Below are 14,849 nucleotides of genomic sequence, written 5' to 3' on the forward strand. Positions count from 1 at the left end.
CCGTTCCCGATGATGTCCAATTAGACTTGCGGGATGAAGATATTCATCATCGGTTGAGATGGGATCTTGTTGCGCATATAGGTTTTTTTTTCGAATTTTTTTTACACATGTGCAATACGTAAGTGTAAGTGATGTACAAAAAATTACGGTATTTTTTTACACACCGAATCGACTTTTTACACATGTATAACTAACGTTTAAACTTGTGTAATTATCAAAAATACTTATTCTCTCTCATGCTTCATTTTTAATTGAATTTAATCTCAGCCACATATTTCATCTCATTTAATTAAATGTGTGGTTCAAAATTGAGTTTTTAAAGTTCTTAAAACTCACCATGTTCTCAAAATAACCCTCCCCTATATATATATATATATATATATTGTAATAAGCAAAGGTAAGAAATACACATACTGTATAAAGCAAATCCTATATATATATATATATATATATATATATATATATATATATTGTAATTAAGCAAAGGTAAGAAATACACATACTGTATAAAGCAAATCCTTTATTGCCATGGCCTATGGGGTTCATCCATGTTACCATTTATTCCTTATTACACACCATGTCCCCACTCTTTAGGATCATATGCTAGTAGTAATATAAATGAGACAGTTTCACATGCCTTTCTAACTTCTTTTTATACAAATACTAGTTCCATCTCTCCATCCAAACTACAATATCAATCATGTGTTCTTCAAAATTAACACTTGTGCAATCAACCGAAGCAAATGCTAAAGCTACTCAGGCAGCCTCCATGGTTTCAGACATCAATGGCCGGCCAGTGCTTCAACCCGCCACCCCCAACCGCGGACTCACAAGATCTTCACATAAAAAGAACCTCCCCCATTCAAAATCTATCACCACAGTTCCACTTCCACCATCACCTAATAAGCAAAAATCGCAACGACAGCCTGCCGGGAAGCAAGACCAATGCACCACCACAAAAACTGTTTCTCAAGTAAATAAAAAAAGTATGTGCATTAATGCTGGCAACACCAATCCATCTTCTTTGGTGGTGAAATACTCATCTGAGGCGATTGTGAATGCTCCGGGGAGCATAGCGGCTGCATGGAGGAAACAGGTGGCAGTAATGCAGGTTCATAGGAAAATGAAGATTGCTCACTATGGAAGATCAATTAAGTCTGCTAAGAATGATAGCAGCTTGGTTAATATTAATGTAACAGAAGAGAAAAGATGCAGCTTCATCACTCCATATTCAGGTATTTAATAATTTAAATATTCATATATTACTTTGTATCTTGACATCTACGACTCAGTTTATAAGTATATTCATTGCAATATTATATTATATTTCTAAATTTTTAACTTTCAGACCCAGTATACGTTGCATACCATGATGAAGAATGGGGAGTTCCTGTACATGATGATAAGTAGGCTTTATTCTCCTTTTATATATATATATATGCAAGTATATATATATAATATATGTATGCATATACCAAGATTGTAAATTACCAAAAGAATTTGGTCATTGTATGCAGGTTGCTGTTTGAATTGTTGGTGTTGACAGGTGTTCAAGTTGGATCAGATTGGACTTCGGTCTTAAATAAAAGGAAATTATTTAGGTAGGTTTCCCATAAATGATATAATTTTTTATATTTTAACATTATTATTATTATTATTATTAATTTCAATATTATTATTACTTTTAGTATGATAATTACTTTTTATATAAGTATTACAGGGAAGCATTCTCAGGATTTGAAGCTGAAACTGTATCAGAATTTACTGATATGAAGATAGCAACAACTAGTAGTTCTTATGGAATTAACATTGGCTTTATCAGAGGCGTTGTTGACAACTAGTGTATACTTAAGGTATGACATTAGTATAATAATTATGATTTTTTTTATATATATATACAAAGGATTGAAGAAAAAATTTTCATATATATGAAGTAAAATAACTATACACATCAACATCAAATTTCCAGTTAGAATGAACAAGTAGCCAAAAAATATAAATATTATATTCTTTTTATGCCTGAGATACAATAAAAAAATAAAACAAATAAATATTATACCTTTCATAAGATACAATAAAAAATATGCATTGTTGGGAACATGGGAGCATATATTTTTCTAAATAATTGATTGCTAGGTCTAACTTACACCTGCTCCCATATATGTTAAAACAGACTTCACTTTCACCATGTGATTTTATATGAATAGTTAGTTATTGAAAGTAGTTGCATACATTTAGATATGCTAATGTTGCTAAATTGATTTTTGAATAGATCAAGAACGAATTCGGGTCGTTCAACAAGTACATATGGGGATTTGTGAACCACAAGCCCATAGTTCCGAACTACAAAGTAAATCAAAAGATGCCTGTGAAGACTTCAAAGTCCGAAGCCATAAGCAAAGATATGGTGAGAGAGGATTTCGGCAGGTGGGCCCTACCGTTATACATTCGTTCATGCAAACGGCAGGGCTCACGAATGACCACCTCACCACTTGCTCACACCACAATATATGTGCCGCCTTGGTGCGCCGTAATCCCAGGCCATCATCGACTGTCATCTAATTCTCAACTAATTAGTTAGTAACTCCTAGTTAGCTACATGCTTGATGATCAGATATCTAACAACACATGTGTTAGTTTTTACTTTTAAGTTTTGAGTGAGGTTTGTGTGTATGTTATGCTTGCTTTGTTTGGTTTGGTTAGCTGTAAAGATGATTGGCAGGTTGTAAGTGGACAGAGAATGGGATCTGGGGCATGTGGATATGGCTTTGGTGACCACTTCTCTGCCATTCTTTTGAGTGGTATAAGTTTGTATACATCTTTTCTTCCTTACCTTGGGGAATGTGGTAGGGAATGGATATGGTCATTATTAGTGAGTGACCCCATCCATCATATTAAAAGTGATGATGATAGAGGGATGCATGTGGGCATTGCAAAACACTTTTTTAATGATTTGTAAATGCTGGCTACATAAGTTAAGCATCTTTTTATCTTCTAGTGAGGTTTATGTGCTCAATCTTCTTCTCTTTTTGTATCTTTAGCAGACTTTTTTCACTTTGCTTTGCTTTTCACAGCAATAAATAGCACTATATTTCACTGGGCGTTAAGCATGGTCCACAAACTTTTATATCGGCTTATATATACTGGACATGCATAATATACTACTATACAAAGCTCCCAAATATAATAGAAAAATTATAAAAAATAAACGTGGTAACTTAGTTAAATGTTTATAACTAGCGGTTTATCTGACGCTTGGCACTGGGCAGGTCGGTAAAACTCAAGCGTTAGACGGTGAGTAGATACGAATTAAGTCGGTTTCGATTACATTGGTATTGTATAGGTACAAAAACCAGAAACAAAACAAAAAACGTTATAAAATTGAGGTGAGTCAATAGGATGAAGTTGGTCGGTGAAACTCGACCGTTGATAAATCTAACCGTGTAGAGGTCATTTCACGTCATAAGACTTTTGTATTTGTTAGCTCTATCAATGTTGTAATTTGTTAGCATTCGTATATTTGTTTTGTATGTCTGGACACGAGACCTTGTAAATAAAGCCCGTTTGGGCCAAGATGAAATTAAAGAAAGCATGTCATGGTCTCACCTATAAAAGGTTAAACATGTACATGCAAACATAACCTTTTGACAAAACCTACTCCCACCAATTCTCTTTCTCTCTCCATCTTATCCTCTCAACCTTTTCTTATTTAGAAAATAACTCAAACACACTCAAGATCCGAGATCTTAATTGTCAACGATTTCCACCATCCAAGATTGAATCAAGAACATGTTGTAAGATACGTTAAAGGGACCAACAATTGATATCAGAAATTTGGGCTCTACTAATTTGTCACATTAATCACTTGTCATTAAAGTACAATGTTCGTAGTGTAATTAGTTATAAGTATGTTTAAGTCATACTTAAACATGTATGTAAAGTCTAGGGGTTAGAGTGTCAATGTATCAAGTTTGTAACTGTCAAAAACATGTGTTGGTAGATTTGTGGTTGCAACCATAATCCTAGAAAACAATAAATAGGGGAAACATCATGATGTTTTAATCATTCAATCCAAGTTCAATTTATCAATAAAGATTGTTGTTCATTATCATATTTTTTATCTTGTTTCTATGACTAATTCATTATCAAATATCCGGATTGGGCCAACAATTGACATCAGAGCATTAGGATTTCTCGAATTGATTGTTAGATTGAACAATTAAGGATCAACGGTGGTCAAATCCATGATCAGAAAGAACATTCCGGCCAGAAACGAAATAGCGGTTGCAGTTTCCAGTAAGTACACATATTTCTGGCACACAAGTAGGTTCTGGCAACAATTCTGGCAACCCGCCTTTCCTGCGAGTTCTTTTGGGTAAAATTGAACAAACTTAGGTTATCATCAGTGGTCCCGGTGATATCTGGAAGTTTTGAAAAAAAAACGTGACACCAGCAGTTTCAGTCGTATTTCGTTTTTCCGACGAGAATTCCGGCATTAGGTTTTTCTGGAAAGCTCATTTTTTCGACAAAATTTGAACGAGATATATTACTGGTAGTTTCCGGCAGTGGGTTGAAGAGTTCCAACATAAGAAAAAGGCAACAATTTGGTTTGTTCGACGATACACGTTTTTCCGGCGAACCCCGTTTTTCAACAACGAAATTCCGGTGATTTTATTTCTTGTGTAGCAGCGTATTTTTGAAGATTACGCTTAGGATTAGTGGCGGTGGTAATTTCAGTTTCAAAATTTCAACAATACGGAGTTAAATTTGTTGTAGTAGCGGTGCGGTTTTCGGGTGGTATAAAAAGGGGCGTCGACGTAGAGTTTTCCGACGGGGTAATCAGAAGTCAAGGAGGCAGCGTGGTAATTGTGTTTGCGAGCTATAATTAACCTAGTGATATCCCGTAAATAAAGGCGGACAAAATGGTGATTCATTACAAGTACGAACCAAAAAATGAGGTTAAAGATCAAAGTTGATCAATTCTAACAAAAAGGATTTTTGTTGAAGGACCAAACCGAAGAAATATGTACATGGGCTGATTCGGTTTTGTCAGTACGTATAACACGTTTTTTAGAAAATGGATTTCGATTAAATAATAATCGAGGGTGACTAAAGGAACTATATTCACAGGTTTTTCAGTTAATAGAAATTCAGGTTTGCCAATTATATTTATGAATCATTGTATTTTAGTATATAGAACCACAAGGTTTGTCTATTCAAGGAGTGTGAAAACCATAGTCAGTCAAGGTGAAAGTTATATGATTTTGAAAGGATGTAAGATTCGGAGACTCCCCCGGATAACAACGCACTGGTAACACAGAGGGGTAAGATCGATATCCCATTATCATGCCCAATTTTAAAGTCTACAAATTATAGCGTTTGGGCAATTCGAATCATAATAATTCTTGAGGCGAACGGATATGGGAATCAATTGAACCTACTGAAACTACGCAACCAGATGTTCGAAGGCACAAGGCAACGATTGCATACTTGTATCAAGCGACACCGGAGGTTGTCATTTTGAAAGTGGCAAGTTGCAAAACGACAAGGGAATTATGAGTAGCGTTGAGGAAAGACATATCGGTGTTGAACAAGTACAGAAGGCTCGTTTACAATCTTTAATGGTTGAGTTCCAAATGATGCAAATGAAGGTGGATGAGTGAGTAGACACCTTCATGGAGAGGATTAACATGTATAATACTAAGGCTAGTGAATTGGGAAAATCCTTGGATGAACACATGCTTGTACCGAAACTATTAGAATCTGTACCGGACCGGCTTATCCAGATTGTTGCATCAATATAATAGAGTACTGACTTAGATAAAGTTTTAATCGACGAAATTGTCGGGAAATCAAAGATTTATGAAGAGCAAATAGGCTCAAGAAAGAAGCCCTGAAGACGGTCAATACAGGTTGTTGTACACACGCCACAACAACAACTCAGGCCGAGATAATCGTGGATGAGGAAAGTTTAACCCACCAACAAGGAAATGACAGGATAGGCATAATCCTAAGGAATAAGGCTCATCAAGTAGACGTAGGACGAACAATAATTGGAAGAAGTTCAACAAGAGCAAGGTGAAATTTACCAAATGTGACAAGTTTGGACACTTTTAGAAGGATTGTCCACAAAGGAACGTTGGTGAAGCATAGTCAAACTTGATGCAACAAGACGAGGAACCAACATTCTTAATGGCAATCACTGCGGATGCGGATCATATGTAGAGATCAAGGAAGAGGCTCTATATTGTTAGAATGTAAGAATCAAGAACAAAGGATCATATCCGATGTGTATTACATTCCAAGTCTAAAGAACATTATATTGAGCCTAGGGCAACTAACGAAGATCAGTGTAATGTGGTCATGGAAGGAAATCGTCTGTTGATATATGATCACGGGAAGGACCTGTTATTCAAAGTAGAAAGGTCCAAGAATAGGTTGTACAACGCCACGTTGAAGATAGGAACACTCGTATGTCTTCTAGAAAACATGGATGATGAATAAATGTGGCATGCAAGATTGTGTCATTTAAACTTTTATTCAATTTAAGAAATCACTCGGAAGAAGATGGTTCATGGAATTCCAGAAGTTAAGCACAAAGGACATATTTGTGATGCTTGTGTTATAAGAAAACACATTAGAGATCCATTTCCAAATAAAGCTAACTTCAGGTCTATAAAACCTTTAGACTTGGTCTACGGAGATCTTTATGGTCCTATATCCCCACCAACACATTCGGGAAATAAGTATATATTCTTACTTGTAGACGATTGTACTCGTTATATGTGAGTTTATTTCTTAAGGAAAAGGTGGAGTCAGAATTACGAACCAAGCTAAGGATGCTGAGGAGTGATAGAGGAGGAGAATTCATGCCAAATGAATTCAGTCAGTATTGTAAGAGAAATGTCATTGCAAGGCAATTAACATCACCTTACTCGCCACAACAATATGGAGGCGTTAAACGAAGAAATAGGACGATGTTATCTACTACTCGGATCATGCTTAAGGAAATGAAGATGCCTCCGAATTTCTGGAGAGAAGCTGTTAGACACAAAATATTTGTACTAATTAGAGTTCCTACTAAAGCTCTATTGGATAAAACACCGTACGAAGCTCTAGCTGGAAGGAAGCCGAATCTAGGAGATTGGAAGATTTTTGGTTGCACGGTATATGCCAAGATAATATCATCTCACTTGAAGAAATTTGATGATAGAAGCACGCCTATGTTTTACTTATGTATGGAGGAAGGATCGAAGGTATATAGGTTATATGATTCGACAAAATATAAGATCTGTGTACGTCGTGTTTTAAGAGGAGAAGGAATCTTGAAATTGGAATAGTTATTTTAAAGACAAGGGTACATCAGAGAAGCAATGGACAAGTTTTGTCATTGAAGTGTTTGATGATGCTCAAACAACACCGGTAAATCCCGAGATTCATGAACACAATAACCATGAAGGAGAAGTTGGTGATCAAAACTCTCTTCTTACCCCTCCAACATACTCCTATGAAACTATCTTAGATGAAGAGGAAGAGGTTCATGAGACGACTAGGAGTTCACATCATGAGTTTGATCATACCCTTGAACGTGCTTTTTGGAGGATATTAAAAGTGCAAGAGAATGCACCAACAAGACATTTCAACATGGAAGAGTTGGAAGAATTTATGATGGCAGAGAAAGAACCACACAACTACAAGGAAGCATCTACCGATGAAAGATGTATCGAAACAATGAAGGTTGAACTGGATTCAATCAGAATAACAACACTTGGAAGTTGACTACTTTTCCAAGTGGTCATAAGGAGATTGGTCTGAAGTGGGTGTTTAAGACGAAGAAAGATGCTAAGGGAAACATTGTGACATACAAGGCAAGGCTAGTAGCAAAAGGTTACCTTGAAGAACATGGTATAGATTTCGATGAAGTATTTACACCAGTTGCACGTATCGAAGTTGTTCGGTTAATCTTAGCCTTGGCAGCCTAGCACGGTTGGGAAGTACATAATCTGGATGTAAAGTCAACATTCTTAAATGGTGAACTGAAAGAAGAGGTCTATGTCTCACAACTTGAGGGTTTCATAGAGCTTAAGAATGCGGAAAAGGTATACAAGCTTACTAAAGCGTTGTAAGGACTAAGGCAAACACCACGTGCTTGGAATATGAAGTTAGATCAAACCTTGAATACCTAAACTTCAAGAAATGCAATCTGGAGCAAGCAGTGCATACTAAGAAGACGAAGAATTCTACACTGATCATTGGAGTTTATGTTGATGACTTGATAGTCACGGGCACTCCAAATAAGGAAATCGACTTGTTCAATTCCCAAATAGAATATAAGTTTGAAATGAGTGATCTTGGACTGCTGGCGTATTATCTAGGGATTAAAGTTACCCAAGTCGGCGGTGAGATTGCAATAAAGCAGACATAATACATTAACAAAATCCTGAAGGTTAGTGATATGGATAATAATAATGAGACCAAAATTCCCATGGATCTAGGAACAAAGTTAACCAAGACCGAGGGAGGCACACATATAGACTGAACTCAATACAAAAGTTTAATTGGGAGCCTAAGGTACTTGTTGCATGCAAGGCCTGATTTATGTTACTCAGTGGGATTGCTAAGTAGATTCACCCAAAAAAGGAGCGTGGAATTATCTACAATAAAGGAGGTTGCAACATAACTGGTTATAGTGATAGTAATTATGGCATCAACACATACAAAGGAAAGGGAACTACTGGGCTCGTATTCTACTTTGGAGAATCTCCTATAACATGGTGTATACAGAAGCAACAATGGTTGCATTATCATCGTGTGAATTAGAATTCATGGCTGCAACAATAGCAGCATGTCAAGCACTGTGGCTAAAGCGCTTACGTGGATAATTAACAGGCTAGAAGGAAGAGAAGATAACTCTTAAAGTTGACAACATTTCATCAATTGCTCTTATAAAGAATCCGGTGTTTCATGGAAGAAGCATGCATATAGATACACACTATCATTTCATTAGAGAGTGTGTGGAAGACAGACACATCAATGTGAAGTATATTAGCGGTGAGTTACAAAAGGTGGATATACTGACAAAGGCACTCGCAAGACTCAATTTTGCAACTATGAGGCAAATGTTCAATGTTCAAGATCTACGAACAGAATATGATCATGATTAAGGGGGTGAATGTAGCATAAATCACTCTTCATCAAAGTACAGGGTCGTAGTATAATTAGTTAAAAGTATGTTTAAGCCATACTTAAAGATGTTTGTAAAGTCTAGGTAAGAGTCTCAATGTGTCAAGTTTGTAACTGTCAAAAACATGTGTCTGTTGATTTGTGGTTGCAGCCCTAATCATGGAAACTATGAATAGGGGAAACATCATGATATTTTAATCTTTTAATCCAAGTTCAAGTTATCTATAAAGATTGTTGTTCATTATTATATTGTCCATCTTGTTCCTATTATCAATTCATTATCAAAGATCCAGATTGGGCCAACATAGTTGAGGTTCTTGGGTAAAAACCTTGGATTTTAGTCTTGTTTAGGTGTTTGAAAAGCGTATTCAAGTGTACTACGGGTTTCTTGGGTTGTCTAAGGCTTCATTATTGGTAAAAAGGGTGTATTTGTGTAGATTCCGCGTCAAACAACTTGTTTTGTGACTATGTTTTCTAGATACCAAATCGCTATCGCATTATGGACTGAATCGCAATCGCATTTGAAACACAAATTGCATTCCCATTTGTGTGTCAATTGCATTTTATTTCACAGTCACATCGCATTTGGAATCCCAATCACATCTGGATCTAAATCGCATGTGGAACACATTTGCTTTCTCATACCTGGATCCACTCGCATTCGCATACTTGGACCCAATCACTTCTCACCCAGATTTGCATTACTCATTCAATCATATTCGCATCCCTTGAACCAATCGCATTTGCATCTGTGTTCCAATCACACTCGCATTACTGTTCATTTGTTATTGTGATTCCCAAGACTTAGAATTTTTCACAGATTTTTTACTTATTTCTAGACTGTTTTGAATTGGTGTTTTTTTTATCAATTAATAAAGATGTCTTACAATCAAGAATTGTTGAACAGCTACTTGATCCTTGAAAATGAAGTCGGAACCGCTACCTAGACTTTTAAATTTTGATAGACACTTTGATGAATGGAAGTGGAGGTTCAAAAATTTCATAAGAACAAATAACTTTTAAATGATAAGATTAATTGAAAATGGACCACATAGATTGGTAATAATCACTCCTGATGGCCCGGTCGATGTTCCTCTTAAAACTTTATACTTATAGATGAAAAGGCATATGGCTATCTCAGTATGGGCTCGTCCACTAAAATCACACAAAGCATAAAAGAATGCGCTATTGTAAAGGCACTTTAGGATGCCTTGGTGGAAAATTTTGAAGGGAACTTGGATATAAAGGAAAGTCGTAAGGAGTTGTTAAAAGGAGAATTTAATACGTTTAATCATATCCAATGGGAATTGATTACATCACTCATCAACAAATTTGTCACCCTGAATACTAAAATGAGAATTGCTGGTATCTTTTGGGATATGTCTGAAATCAATAAGAAGTTATTGAACTCATTACCTTACACGTGGAACAACAATGTAACTACCATAAAAAGAACCATGAATCTGAACACAACAACTCTTATGTAGTTGAACTCCACTATCAGATCATTGGAGATAAATGATAAGATCCGAACGGGGAGCCATGTTAGTTCTCTAAATCATGCAAGTGTCTCTAGAGGTTTAGGGGTTGGATCAGCTAATCTAAGTCAGTCATATCATATAGTTCATGTAGTCAATGGGGGTAAAGGGTCCCAATCTACAGTTCAAGATGATCAGAATAAAGATTTCATATCATCTATGGGTGCATCAGGATCGTCAACATCAAACTTTGTTCAGGATTTGGTAAATCAAGTGGTTATTCAAGCTCTAATAGCTCATGGCATCAATCAGTCTTCAAACAGCAACTCAAGCACTTCAAGCCACTCCATCATGCATATTTATGATTCCCATGTTTCACTATTCCATGCCTTTATGGCCAGTCATGTAGAGTTGTTAAACGGAAAACTATTGCCTCCATCTTTCAATCAAGGAGACTCACCGGAAATTAATGAACAAGATATTGAGAAGATGGATATCAAGTATCAAATGGCCATGATATTTCACAAGACCACGAACTTCATAAAGAAATAAGGAAAGAACAGTTTCCCGAATGCAGATAGCAAGAACATTGGGTTTGACAAAGATAAGCTTTGTTGTTAAAACTATAAGGGGCAGTTTGCAAGAGAGTGCACAAACCCAAGAAAGACTATTGGGGAAGTGAAGATTGTGAATGTGCTTGATGAAGGGAAGGGTAATGGTCATGGAGCTATGGGAAAAAGGGTTGGGCAGAGAAACTCATCAAGTATGGGGTTCCAAGAATTGGCGAAGGAAGCACAAAAGCATAAACTAAGGCTCGTCTTACTCAATCGGATGAATCATCTGATTCTGACTGGATGAATCAAATGTGTGAGTTGATGATGACAATGAACTATGGTGGGATGACGTTTGTGAATGGGAATGAAGTTTAAACAAGTACTGCAAGTGGAAGCAGTCAAGCAAGCCCAGTCATTCCCGACGTACACACACTTATGCTCACAATTACGTGTTGATAAAGTTTTAAACTATAGAGCCTATAATGCTAGTTTGATAAGAGAAAACATTGGCATTAGGTACCAAACAAATGAGTATAAGAAATCCGAGAAGACATTTACCACTAGAATTAAGACTCATCATGATGACACGGCAAACTTACATCGAAAGTTATTTGAAGCAAATTTGCAAGTTGATTATCACATAAAACAAATAACTAGTTTAAATGCTAACATTGAAGAACTTGAACTTGACCTTTCCAAAAGAAAGAATTGTCGCTAAGTTTGAAACGGCTTCTGATAGGTTAAACGATATTATTGGTTCACAAATGGGGGTGAAATCAAAGACGGGTATTGGATATGAATTTACTGTAGTACCACCACCTTTTATTGACAACTATACATCCCTACCCCACTTTAGTTTCAAAACCCATCTTAGACGAAAAGGTCTTTGGAATTGGTCATGTACCAAAGCATAATATATTTATCCCTGCGGTTCCTGAGATAGTTGATCCAATTATTGAACCAGTTAGGTCTAATGGTAGCTCATCTTGTTCAGCAGGTGGTGTAGAAGAAAAAGAATCGTTGGAGAATGACATGAGTTGTGATAAAAATGGTGTTTTAAATTCAATTTTTGAGTGTGTTAGTGCATTAAATGGCATTAATTGTGACTGGTGATTTGCAATAAAGAGAGTTCCAGGTTAAAGCATTCGACCGCTACAGAAAAGGTGAAGTTTGTTAGTGCATGATTTGGTGTCCGTAGCCGATTGAATAATTTATAGATAGTCTAGTTTGTATATTTAATGAAAAATGGCTATTCGCTATGGATTTTATAGCGAATGGGTCCTTTCATAAGTTGACTAGGCTATTCGTTAAGTTATGAGCCCATTCGTTACGACGATATAAAGAATGTGGCTAATTTGTTAAGCTATTACCATTCGTTATGAAGGTATAACGAATGGTGTCTCATTCGTTACTACAGTATAATGAATGAGACCAACTTAACGAATTGGAGCTGTTGGCTTATTTATAGGCAGTTCCTACTCATTATTTAGTAGAGATCCGAGCTTAATTTATTACATATTGTTACCATGCCGGATTCTCTCTAGATCTAACTTATTCTCCATAATGTATTAATCCCTAATGTATCAATAAAGTATTACTTAACATATTCGTAATCTTATTGATTGGATGTATCGATGTTAGCGGCTAGATCTTGACTCGTTAACATGTGTTTTAACAATTGGTATCAGATCACCAGATCATGCACTCACAAACTTCCCCTTTTCCGTAGTAGTCGAATGCTTTAACCTGGAACTCACTTTACTGCAAATCATCGGTCACAATTAATGCCATTTAATGCACTAACAGAGTGTGATGTGAATTGAAAACAATGTAGTGTCAACTCTGCTTGTAATGATAACAATTTTGTTTCCATGAAAAATACATTAAAGTTATGTGTGGATGTTAATGTTGATTGTGACAATGTTGATGTTTCCATTGTTCTCGATATTTTGGATGAAAATGTTGATATTATTTCAGAAAAAAATTGTGTTAATTTGTCAAATGATTCTTGTATTGAAAATTGTGAAGATTTGAATGACAACGTTGATATAAACATACCAAGTTGTTCACAATCTAAATCTTAGAAAGAGGTTTAAACATCTAAAAACAAAGTATTTGAAATGTCAATCAGGCTAGTACATCCTATATATATGTTGCACCTAGAAAAAGATCATTTTCTCAAACAGCTAACCATATAATAAATCCACAATATATAACTTTACTAATAACAAATACTATGGTTACACACAACAAAATATTGTTGAGTCTTACTACACAAATGCAGTTGATGATCGTGGTCATAAATCAGGAAGTAAACACAACCATGACTCATTCTTCCAATAATCACCTATTCCGGATTATCACCAGTCTTGTAGCTCTAATGAGTATTATGGGGTTTATAGTAGGAAAGATATTACAATCCCTCTCACCATGCATGACATTGCAATAACTGACATAGAAAACAAAAGGATAAGCAAAATCAGTTTGATCAGTCCCGATCATCAGCTGCTAGCAGTTCGGGGTCAAGGACTGATCAAACTAAAAGGGAAGCAATTGAAATGGACGTGAAATCCAAATTATATAAAACAAAGAAAAGAGAGTCTTTTTGGATAACCAAAAAGGAGAGAGCAAAATGGATTCAAAGGCTGTAGAGTCTAAGAATCCATAAAAAAAATTAAAAGAAAAGAAAAGAAATCCAAAGGCTGAAAAATCTGAGAATTTTGTCTTGAAAATAAAGAAAATGAAGTCCAAACCGGCTAAAAATAAGGAACATGTTTTGGTTCCTAAGGACTATTCCTCATCTGATGAATCACCAAGTATCAAAATGTTTTCAAGAAATAAAACAAAATTTGAAGACTTTATTGTTAAACTTCCCGAGACAACTTTGTCTTGGGAACCCATGTCTATTTAATTATTGATGCATGTACGGTCAGTCAAGGAGGCTTGTCAATAATATTTGGTACTTAGACAGTGATTGTACCTGGACATATGATGGGAGACTAATCCCTACCTTTTGATGTTCAACCGTTCGAAGGTAGATCCATTTATTTCGCATGTTATGGGTGGAGATATAACAAAGAGAGGAAAGGTCTCTTAACAGCACTTGACTTTTGAAGAAGTCATTCTCGTTGAACAACTCAATCTCAATTTGCTCAGCGTTTCACAAATATGTGATAGAAATACTTGTTGTTTACTGAGAATGAATGCTTCATCTTGAAACCAGGTTTTAAATCCCAGAGGAATGGATTCTGATGCAGACTCTGAGATGCAATGACGCTTACATATTAGACATGAGAAGTACGTATTCACTACAAACTTCTACATGTTTAATGTCTAAGGCCTGGGAGAACGATTCATTAATTTGGCATCGACGTCTCGATCATGTAAACTTTAAGAATTTGAACAGACTTGTCAAAGTTGAGCATGTGAGGGGTTTGCATGTTACAACGTTTTCAACTATTGAAAAATTTGTTTTTAATGAGCGTATTAGAATCGTTTTATCTTATAAACCATCTACTTAAACGATGTGCAATTGTTTATTTTTCTAACGAGCGTGTTAGAATTGGATTAGTGTGATAAAACTATTTGGTGAACAAACGATTTGTAATCGTTTTAATTTTCTAACGAGCGGGTT

At 35.8% G+C, this 14,849-nt stretch overlaps 1 pseudogene across 1 annotated transcript; it reads left to right on the top strand.

The window, feature by feature from the left end:
- Positions 1–700: 700 nt before the first annotated feature.
- On the top strand, positions 701–3,136 carry LOC143530280 (uncharacterized; annotated as a pseudogene). The gene is made up of 5 exons (XR_013134827.1): positions 701–1,235; positions 1,349–1,406; positions 1,518–1,601; positions 1,721–1,826; positions 2,273–3,136. The product of XR_013134827.1 is annotated as an uncharacterized LOC143530280 (transcript).
- The last annotated feature ends 11,713 nt before the right edge of the window (positions 3,137–14,849 follow it).

Source organism: Bidens hawaiensis, unplaced genomic scaffold, assembly GCF_021521415.1.
Source record: "Bidens hawaiensis isolate Kalapana, Puna unplaced genomic scaffold, B.hawaiensis_p1.1 tig00008883_1, whole genome shotgun sequence".
In the NCBI taxonomy this organism is placed as follows: domain Eukaryota; kingdom Viridiplantae; phylum Streptophyta; class Magnoliopsida; order Asterales; family Asteraceae; genus Bidens; species Bidens hawaiensis.